We start from the raw sequence: 10,453 nt of genomic DNA on the forward strand, positions 1-10,453 counted from the left end.
ACCAGGGTAGATTGGTGCTAATTAGAGGCTTCCCCTTCTCTGGGAGGAAGAAGAGGTGGGGGAATGAGAGGAGAGAGGGGTGGGGCTGGGACTGGGAGGAGAAGAGGAAGGGGCCTGGGCTCGGAATGTAAAGTGACTCAATAAATAAATAAGTGGAGGAAAAATTTAATCTGACATTTAAAAAAGCTGGCTACTAAAAAAAAAATTAAATACTACTTACTCTGTATTTGTATTAAACCACACTCACGTAGAAAGGATAGTTTCTGTTAAATTTATTAAGCTTAAAAATGACACACTTTGAAAGAATCTGCAAACACTGATGAGCTTGCAAAGCAAAAACATCCGCAGTTCAGGGCTGGAGACTGAACTGTTGGTTAAGAGCACTTGCTCTTGCAGAGGATCCGGGGTTCGGTTCCCAGAACCTGCATCGTGACTCACAACCATCTATGAACAGCATCGGGAAGTCCGACCCTCTCTTCTGAATTCCAAAGGCACCAGGCAAACACAGTGCACATACCTAATGCAGGCAGAGCACTAACACGCATGAAATAAAATTTAAAAATAAATAAATCTAAAAAAGAATCCATTAAAAAAAATACAAATGTGATTGATACAGAAAAACTAAGGACCGAGGCTTGGGAGCAAAGTTCAGTGCCAGAGTTTGTATGCATAGGCTCAGAGCTTGATCCTCAGTACAGGAAGATAATGATGACAACAATTTTAAGGTTCTGAGTATTGATATTTGGCATCCCAAGACTCTGAATTCATACCTTGCATCACCACTGACTTAAGTACCTTTTTATTTTTGAGATAGAACACCATGACCAAAGCAACTTATAAAAGGAATCGTTTACTTTGACAGTTATGGTTTCAGAGAGTGGTTTTAATGAAAATGCCCCCCCCCCCCGGCTCATAGGGAATGGCAGTATTGGGAGGTGTGGGCTTGTTGGAGGAAGTGTGTCACTATGGTTGGGCCTTGGGTTTCAGAAGTCCAAGCCAGGCCCAGTGACACTGTCTGACGATCCGGGTATAGAACTCTCAGCTACATTTCCTGCAATATGTCCGCCTATGTGCCACCATGCTTCTTGCCATGATGATAATGGACTCAACTTCTGAGAGAGAGAATGGTAAGAGTCTTTTGCAACCTCAGAGCTTGCCCCCAGTGACACACGTCCTACAATAAGGCCACACCTAATCCTTCCCAGTTTACCTACTTGGGGACTAAATATTCAAACATATGACTCTATGGAGGTCATTCTCATTCAAACCACCACAGCTGCTACTCTCAACAGCCAAACAAAAAAAGTTTACAAAGTGGACAGAGGACTGGGGATACAGCTCTGTAGCACAGTGCTTGCCCAGCGTGTTTGAGACCCTGGGTTCAGTCCTCAGGGACTCCCTGTAGATAGACAGTAGATTGGATTTGGTTAAGGATATCAAAGAAAGGTGAACATTATTTATAATATTCCATGTTGTTAGTCAAGTATCTGAAATAAAAATGATTTGATTATTCTTTTTTTTCTTTTTTTATTATTATTTACATTTTATTAACTCTGTATCCCAGCTGTATACTGCTCCCTCATTCCCTCCCAAACCCTCCCTCCCTCCCTCATCTCCTCCCTGCCCCTTTCCAAGTTCACTGATAGGGAGGACCTCCTCCCCTTCCATCTGATCCTGTTTTATCAGGTATCTTCAGGACTGGCTGCAAAGTCCTCCTCTGTGTCCTAACAGGACTGCTTCTCCCTTGGGGGGTGGGAAGGTCAAAGAGCCTGCCATTGAGTTCCTGTCAGAAATAGTCCCTGTTCCCCTTACTATGGGAAACCAATTGGTTACTGAGCTACCACGGGCTTCATCCGAGCAGAAGTTCTAGGTTATATTCACACATGGTCCTTGCTGGAGTGTCAGTCTCAGAAAAGATCCCTGTGCCCAGATATATTTGGTCCTTGTGGAGCTCCTATCCTTTCCACGTCATAAAAACTCCCCCTTCTTTCATATGATTCCCTGCACTCTGCTGAAGGTTTGGTTGTGAGTCTTAGTATCTGCTTTGATACACTGCTAGGTAGAGTCTTTCAGAGGCCTTCTGCGGTAGGCTCCTGTTCTGTTACTTGTTTTCTCCTATGTCCAATGCATATCCCATTTGTCTTTCTAAGTGAGGATTGATCATCTTACCTCAGGTCCTCTTTCTTGTTTATCTTCTTTAGGTGTATAGATTTCATTATGTTTATCATATCTTATAGGACTATATGAGTGAGTGTATACCATGTGTGTCTTTCTCCTTCTTGAGAGTGGATAATTGTACACTTTGTTATTTTGCTTAAACCTTTCAAACATTTGAAAAAGCAATACATCAAAATTAAAGTAACAGACATACACATGTACACGCATATACAAGCATTTACTTACTGGTCTTCCAATCACTAGACACTATCTTTAAACAGAGAATCCAGCAAAGACTACAATGCAGATAAATTGCTAAGAAAGGGAGATTTAAGAAGACAATTTTAGTTGTGAATATTCCTAAAAATAATGACTTTTCTTGACTATAATGTATTATATACAATTACAGAAGTTTTAGATTTTTGAGAAAGAAAAAAATAACTTCATGAGCCTGCTATTAGGAGAAAGACATAGGTATTTGGGACTTTTTTCTATTGCTTGAGTATTTATATTTTGACTTTTATTAATATCTCACAGATACTTTGAAGCAAGCCCCCAGAATAAAATATGATTATTTTGTCTTTGAACAAAAGAACCTTCGCCTTGGGGTTCCAGATTAGATTAGTGATAAGTCTTTCTTTCTCTAAAATGAAAACAAAAGTGACGCCAACTGCTGATATTTATTAATGCCTGCACACAGCATGCTAGGCATGCTGCATGCACTGGACAATTCAAAGTAATTTTTATGTGGAGACTATTATAATTACCTACCACTTAACAAAGACAAAAATGAAGCAGAGGGAAGTTTAATAAATTGCTAAAAAAATTGAAGCTAGTAGAAGTAGGTAAAATTGAGATCCATAAAAGTTTGAGTACCAAGTTAATAACAAACCAAATCTCCTTGGAGGATCTAACATGACCCTTGAGTTTATGTTAAATTTCTATGAATGTGATGAGGGTGGTGGCAGCAGCGTATAAAGCATCCTGTTGTCTGTGCCCGTCACCTCTTCCCAAGCACCTCAGCAGAGGCTCATAGACCTCCGTTTCTCTGAGCTCACAATACAAGGTAACCTGGTCTGTAATTCAAGGGTCAGATGAGAGTGTTCCCAACGCCAGTGTAAACATACAACAGAGATTAAGCTGTGACAATATGACCATTTTTTTTCTCTGGGTTTAGGGAGTCATCCATTCCTTTGTATACACCCTGTGATCTATGTATTCAGACATTCTTTTTCAGTTACTCTAGTTCATGCAGCCCTTAAGACTATAATGAAAACTCAGAATGCAGAGGCTATCAGTATCTATAAATAGATACTTGTAGCAAGAGTTTGATACTTTGTGGGTTTCTTTCTCTCCATTCCACTTTTCTCCACCCTTATTAACCCCCAACACTAGATAGGAGAGAAAAAAGCATGGAGGGGAAAGGGAGGGAAGTTATCATTAGAGTACATCCTGCTGATTGGGGCAAGGAGTTCCTTGGGGTCTTTCTTTTTCTTGTTTCTTTGCACAGCAATCAACAGCATCCAACCACCAATCAGACAACAACAGAAACCCTGCCTCTTGGGGTCCTAGCATTTATATATTCTCTGAAAAGCTCCTAGAATTCTAAATGTCACACGCATGCAGAAACTATTTGCAACTGGCAAAAAGGCACCTCTGCTAGAGCACAAGGCAAATCATAGTCACTTTTTGTGAAGAAGCCTCTTATCTCCATACCTGGCATTAAAACGAAAACATCCCGTTTGTCTTTCTGAATGAGGAAACAAGACAGGAGCCTCCCACAGAGGGCCTCTGAAAGACATCAGGGTATCAAAGCAGATGCTGAGACTCATAGCCACACTTTGGGCAGAGTGCAGGGAATCTTATGAAAGAAGGGGGAGATAGAAAGACCTGGAGGGGACAGGAGCTCCACAAGGAGAGCAACAGAACCAAAATATCTGGACCCAGGGGTCTTTTCTGAGACTGATACTCCAACCAAGGATCATTCATGGATATAACCTAGAACCCCTGCTCAAATGTAGCCCATGGCAGCTCAGTATCCAAGTGGGTTTCCTAGTAATGGGAACAGGGACTGTCTCTGACATGAACTCAGTGGCTGGCTCTTTCATCACCTCCCCCCGGGGGTAGCAGCCTTGCCAGGACACAGAGGAGAACAATGCAACCAGTCCTGATCAGGCCTGATAGGCTAGGGTCAGATGGAATGAGAAGAGGACCTCCCTTATCAGTGGACTTGGAGAGGGGCATGGGAGGAGATGAGGGAGGGAAGGTGGGATTATGAGGGGATGAGGGAGGGGGCTACAGCTGTGATACAAAGTGAATAAAATGTAATTAATGTAAAAAATTAAAAATTTAATAAAAAAATAGAAACATATTCCCATAAGATCTCTCTCTGTGTTTTTTTTTTTAAAGAAACCAAAATTGCAAAATTCTCCCTACAGATACTTCTTCCCATTTCTAGAAACATATGTAGGAATGCATGGGCCAAGGAACCTGTTGAAATAAAAATAATTTCATTGCACATTAAGTATTTAAGTCATTTTCATATATTTTGCCTAGACTAAGTACTTCACATGTGTGGCAGTGGAGACCAGCAGCCCCCCAAACCCCTCTACTGGCCTGTCACTGCCTGCCAGCAACAGTGGCCAGGTCTACCCAGGGCCCTCTGTGCTCCACTCCCTCTGCGTGCCTCACACCCCAATTCCCCAGGCCGCGCCATTTCCTGGATACCACCCCTGTCTGAGGCCGCGGAGACCAGCACAGATCAGGGAGCAGCAGAGGACTGCGGCCGCCTGGGACCAAGAGCTCTACCTCACCCCAGAGACTATTCCCATTAGAGACCACTCGGCCTGCTAATGACAGAGTCAACCAAATGGCTAGAGGTCAGCGCAAGAACACCAGCAACAAAACCCAGGGCCGTATGACACGACCAAAACCCAGCTATCCTACCACAGCAAGTCCTGAGGATCCTCTCTCACCAGAAGCACAAGAAAACGATCTTAATTAAGCCTGAGGTTAGGAGGAGGAAGAGGAGGAGGAGGAGGAGGAGGAGGAGGAGGAGGAGGAGGAGGAGGAAACGTGTGACAATGTATTCTAGGAGGAAGGCTGAATTGTGATCTCCACGTTAGTGGTATGTTAGTTACTTTTCTCATTTATTAGACAAAAACAAAGAAGCAAACAAAAGCTAAGAAAGGAAGGCTATCTTTTATGTCACTGAAAGAAGGCGTAGCAGCCAGATCCTGGGGTTCTGAAGCTGGTCACGCTGTGTCACAGACAAGTAGCAGACTGGTGTTCAGCTCATGTTCTCTTTATTTGTTCCGGGACACCAGCTGTGGGAAGGTGCTGCGCATGTTCAGAGCGGGCTCAGTGAAGCCGGGGACCTGCCCAGCTCACAGAGATAGAATGGCACACACTCTGTCCGCTGAGGACTCTGAACCTCACAGCCCGTTTCGCTCTCATTTGTCATTGCCAAACACGCAGAGACTTCGCTCTTTCTTATTGTCACTTGGTGTAACGTGACGAGAGTTAGAGCAGCTGGGACTGCAGATTACACACGATCTTCTAGACACTGACATACCCAACCAGACAACCTCATCTTCCATAAGGACATCTTTTCCCTCAGCAGGCCAAGCGTGGCTGGAAGGCTTACTGCCTATTCCCGACTCCACCCCATTTGGTGTTGAAGAATGGTCCACAGCCCGAGAAACAATGCTCTCCATGGCTTGTTTTTGCATTGCCCAATGTAACCCTGGAGGATACTTGGATGGCTACCAGTTCATAAAAATAAGGAAATGAGAACCACGTTTAATAGAAGAGACAACTGCTGGTGACTGCAGCCAGGGGTTATAGCCTTTTGAAATATGAAGGGAGATGGAGGATGGGCGAGGAATGGGTTTGGGGGAAAACAAACCAGTAGAAAGGGAACTTAACTCTAGGGGACTGACCCAAAACCCGACTCCAGGCACTTGAAAAACTAGTACGGTGGTTCTTAACCTGTGAGTCACGACCCTAGGGGAGATGAATGATCCTTTCACAGGGTCACCTAAGACCATTGAAAAACACAGACATTTACATTAGGATTCCTAACAGTAGCAAGTTTACAGTTATGAAGTAGCAATGAGAATAATTTCATGGTTGGGGGTCACCAAACATGAGGAACTGTAGTAAAGGGTGGCAGCATTAGGGCGGTTGAGAACCGCTGCTCTTGTAACTCCATACATCTTTTGAATTAAAAGTAAAATATTTTTGAAATGAAGTTTTCTCCCATTTCTGTTCATTGACAGCTGATGAGCAGTCACCATTAGGGACTTTTTGACTGTTGAGACGAAATGCAAATTAGGATGAACCTAGGTGACCTAAACGCCATTGTGTGTCTTTCTGAGACCCGGTCTCCTTCGGCCTCCAAGAGTGCTCTCACTACAGTGTCCTCCTTGCGTCTTCGGCACAGGATCCAAACAATGCCTTTGGCTTTCATCCCTGTTCCAGACTTCACTGAAGGACTGAGTCTGTATAACCAGGCACCATAAGAATCATTAGAACAGTGTTGTCCACAGTGAAAGCATAAAATATAGGTTAAGGGAGCTGGTGATTCGATGGCAGAAAATTACTCTTTGATCATGTTCCTGACACTTAGGGTGCAGAGATAAACTGTACACAGAAAGAAAAGCGTAAGACAAAACACTGAAAATACAAAACTCCCTCTTCCTGAGTTCCTTAACTTAAATGAAGGAATGGGCGTTGAGTGTGGATAAAGGGAGAAGCAAAACACAAAGTTTGCTTCAGGTTTTGTGTCTGCGTCAGTTCTCTTTCCTGCCAAGGGATGAGTGTTTGGGGAAAGAAGCATGCATTTTCTGGGAAATGAAATCAATGCTCTAAATTTTTGACTAAGCTGAGATGGAGAAAAAAAATCAGCAAAGCAAAAAAAAAAAAAAAATTGCACAATCTCATCTGGAAATTCCTTTGCATTCATTTTTCTCATGCTCTGAAAGAAACTTCTATCTGGGGAAGACAGACCTACCTTGGCATCCTGTACACAGGCTTAACATGAGTCCTTACAGTCTTCCAAATATAAAAAGATGTTCTCATCATTTCTGCTCCACAAATGAGTCTTTAGGAGATGAGCCCAGTAGTCACTCGAGGATAGCCCTACCAGTTACGATGCAGACCTCTTTCTTCACCTGGTGCTCCATCTCAGCTCAAATGTTACCCTGAGTGTTCTCCTTTCACTCTGTAGCTAAGATGAAACACTTCCAGGTCACAGTTCACCATTCAGGGAAATCAAGGCAGGAAACTGGAGGCAGGAACCGTGGAAGAACGCCCATTGTTGCTTCACTCTCTTGCACAGCCCAGGACCATCAGCCTAGGGACGATGCTGCTTATAGTGGGATCGATACTAACCGCCCTGTCTATCCACTAATCAAGCCGATTCCTCACAAGCCGAGATTTGACTCTAAGCTGTGTCAAGCTGACGGTTAAAGCTAACTAGGACAATTAGTAAGGCATCTAAGACTGGAAAACAAACAGTTCGTTATTAAGAGAGGTATGAAAAGCTTACAAAATAGGATTATTGGGAGACTCCCGGATTGACTGTGAAAGTACCAGCAATTCTTCTTCATGACAACACTCATCTCCTGCAATTAGTCCATGAGTACACTAAGAGAGCTCAACTGTTTCTGGGCTATTGCAGCACCTCTGGCTACACATGTAAAAATAACTCACATTCTCACTTCAGTTGCCAGAGCATATGTCATTCGGGATGACAAGGGTGCTAACTTTCTGCAGCAGTCTGAGGCTGCATCCTCCCTGAGTTTTCTTCAGGTTATTACGTCACATGGACTTCCCACCCGCTGCCTGTTGTTCAGGGCTGATGTCTGGTGACCATTCCTTCTGCTTTTGCCCTCTTCTTGAACATTCCTAGAAGCAAGAACTTATGGGTTCCAGTAATCCTGTTTTTCCATCTTCATTAGTAGGACACACACTTGGAGTTCAGAGCCTTGAAGTGTCCAAATATTGATTTGAAATGTATACATAAAGGAGTAATGTCAGTAAAGTGACAGGATAGTAATGGCCAGTTCTTGTTCTCCGTGGACTATTTACTTAAAGATACACGGGTGAAGATACCTTTATGGTAATTCTGGAGTCTGGACATTCATAGTATCTGGGACAAGCATGGGTGTGAGAGTAGTTGCATTGAACTGGCTTAAATGGTTCTGCATCCCCGAAACTGAAAACAATGTCTTGGCAGCAGGAGGTCAGGATTCTGACATTTTGAAGGATTTCTGGGGGACTGAATGAATTGTGTGCCAAAGAACAGGCATATTGTGGCTGCAGGGGGGTACATAGACTAAAAAATAGTAGTGGCAATACACAGGCCAGCATGATGGAGAGAAGGAGCAGAGTCCAGTGCTTCTCCATCAAGAGGAGAAGGATCAGAGTATGGGCCTACCATTCTGACTTTTTGGAGGCCCACACAAAGGGCTTGTATCTTTCTCACAGGACTTTAGGCGGTGACAATAAAGTGACTTAAATCAGAAGCGTGATTATCATCCAGAACAAGGGAGAGCAAGATAATTTGTTATTCCATAATTAAAAACCTTGCACTACCCCAGGAGACGCAAGGGGGAGCAAGAGATTGTGAATTCCCGAAAAAGAAATGTGCTTGAAAAATCAGCACGATCACTGGGAAGTTGCATGCTCTCCAATACAAGCTTTAGGATACTCCAGAATCTCTTAGCTAGTGTATTTCATGAGACTCATTTCCTGCAGGAAGAGAGTGGACAAAGACTTGAGAAACTTTATCAGACATACAGACTCCAGGAAAGTTTTCAGAAGGAGAAACAGACATGGGAACTTGGCCCAAAGAAAGAAACACATTAAATCCCAAGAACCCAACCCCTAAGAAACAGATGTAGATTAACTACTTGACAAAGAGTTAAAAACAGAACAGAACTTGAAATTTCTTTTAAATTAATTCTTTGAGAACTTTATGCAATGCATTTTGATCATACTCGCCCCTCCCCCAACCCCCTCCAGATTCACCCCACCTCCCTCCAACTTTGTACTCTCTCTCTTCCTCCCTCCCTCCTTCTTTCCCTGTCTCTCTTTTCCTATAGAGTCTAGTTTGTGATGGCCAACTAGCTTTGGGTGTGTACCCCCACGCCCGGTATGCAAGACTTACCATGGGTCACACTGTTAGAGGATAAAGACCCACCTCTCCCAGGAGCTACCAAATGCCAATAGTGCTTCAGTTAGGTGTGGGACTTCATGCCTATCTTCCCACATCCATGCTGGGATTTTGCCTGGATTGAGCTTTTTGCATGTCTTGTGCATGCTTGCATGCTGTCAAAAATGCTGTGAGTTCATATGTGCAAATGCCTTGCAAGAAAGCACTGTTCCCTTGGTGTCATTACATCTGGCTCTTGACAGTCTTTCCAATCAAGCCCTCTTCCATGAAGATCCTGAGCTTTGAGAATAGGGGTTTGAGTGTCTGAACACTTCAAAGACTCGTATTCTCTTCACTTTGACCAGTTTTGAGCTAGTGGGGTTTTTCGTTGTCGTTTTGTTTTGCTTTGGCTTTTTTCAAGACCAAGTTTCTCCGTGTAGCCCCGGCTGTCCTGAAACTTGCTCTCTGAACTAGGCTAAGCATGGTCTCACAGAGATCCACCTGCCTTTGTGTCCCACGTGCTGGGGTTAAAGGCACGCACCACCACCATTGCTAATGAATGAGTCTCTGTTAATAGACATATTTCTGCAAGGAGAAGCTTCTCTGATGATGGCTGAGAGATGCACCAATCTGTAGGAATAGTAGTAAGTCATTTTATTGCTATGCCTATTTTACAGAATGGTAGAAGTAGGTTTTCCACTGGGGGCTATGAGTCTATCTAGCTAAAAGTTAACAGTGCTGGGTATGGCCTCCGTCTAATGGAGTGGGCCAGAATCCTGTGAAAGCAAAAATGATCCATGAGCAGAATAAGAGTATGAACAAAGTTAGAAATTGTGTGCTGGTGAGTTTCAGATAAAGGTTCTTGTCCCCAAGCTTGGTGAACTGAGTTCCACGCCTGAAACCCACATGGAAGAAAAAAAAGAACTGACTCCCACAAATGTCCTTTAACCCCTTCATAAATAAATGTAAAAAAAAAAACAACTTTAAGAACACTACTAAAGTAATATTTAAAAAATGAAATAGAAGACCTTATAAATGATGCCACAGAAGTCAAAAGGATTATGAGTTTTACAAACAATTATATGCCAACGTGTTGAAGAACATATAAAAAGTGGAAAAATGTGTAGAAACATGCAG

This window comes from Psammomys obesus, unplaced genomic scaffold, assembly GCF_907164565.1.
Source record: "Psammomys obesus unplaced genomic scaffold, mPsaObe1.curated_primary_1811, whole genome shotgun sequence".
Taxonomy (NCBI): Eukaryota; Metazoa; Chordata; class Mammalia; order Rodentia; family Muridae; genus Psammomys; species Psammomys obesus.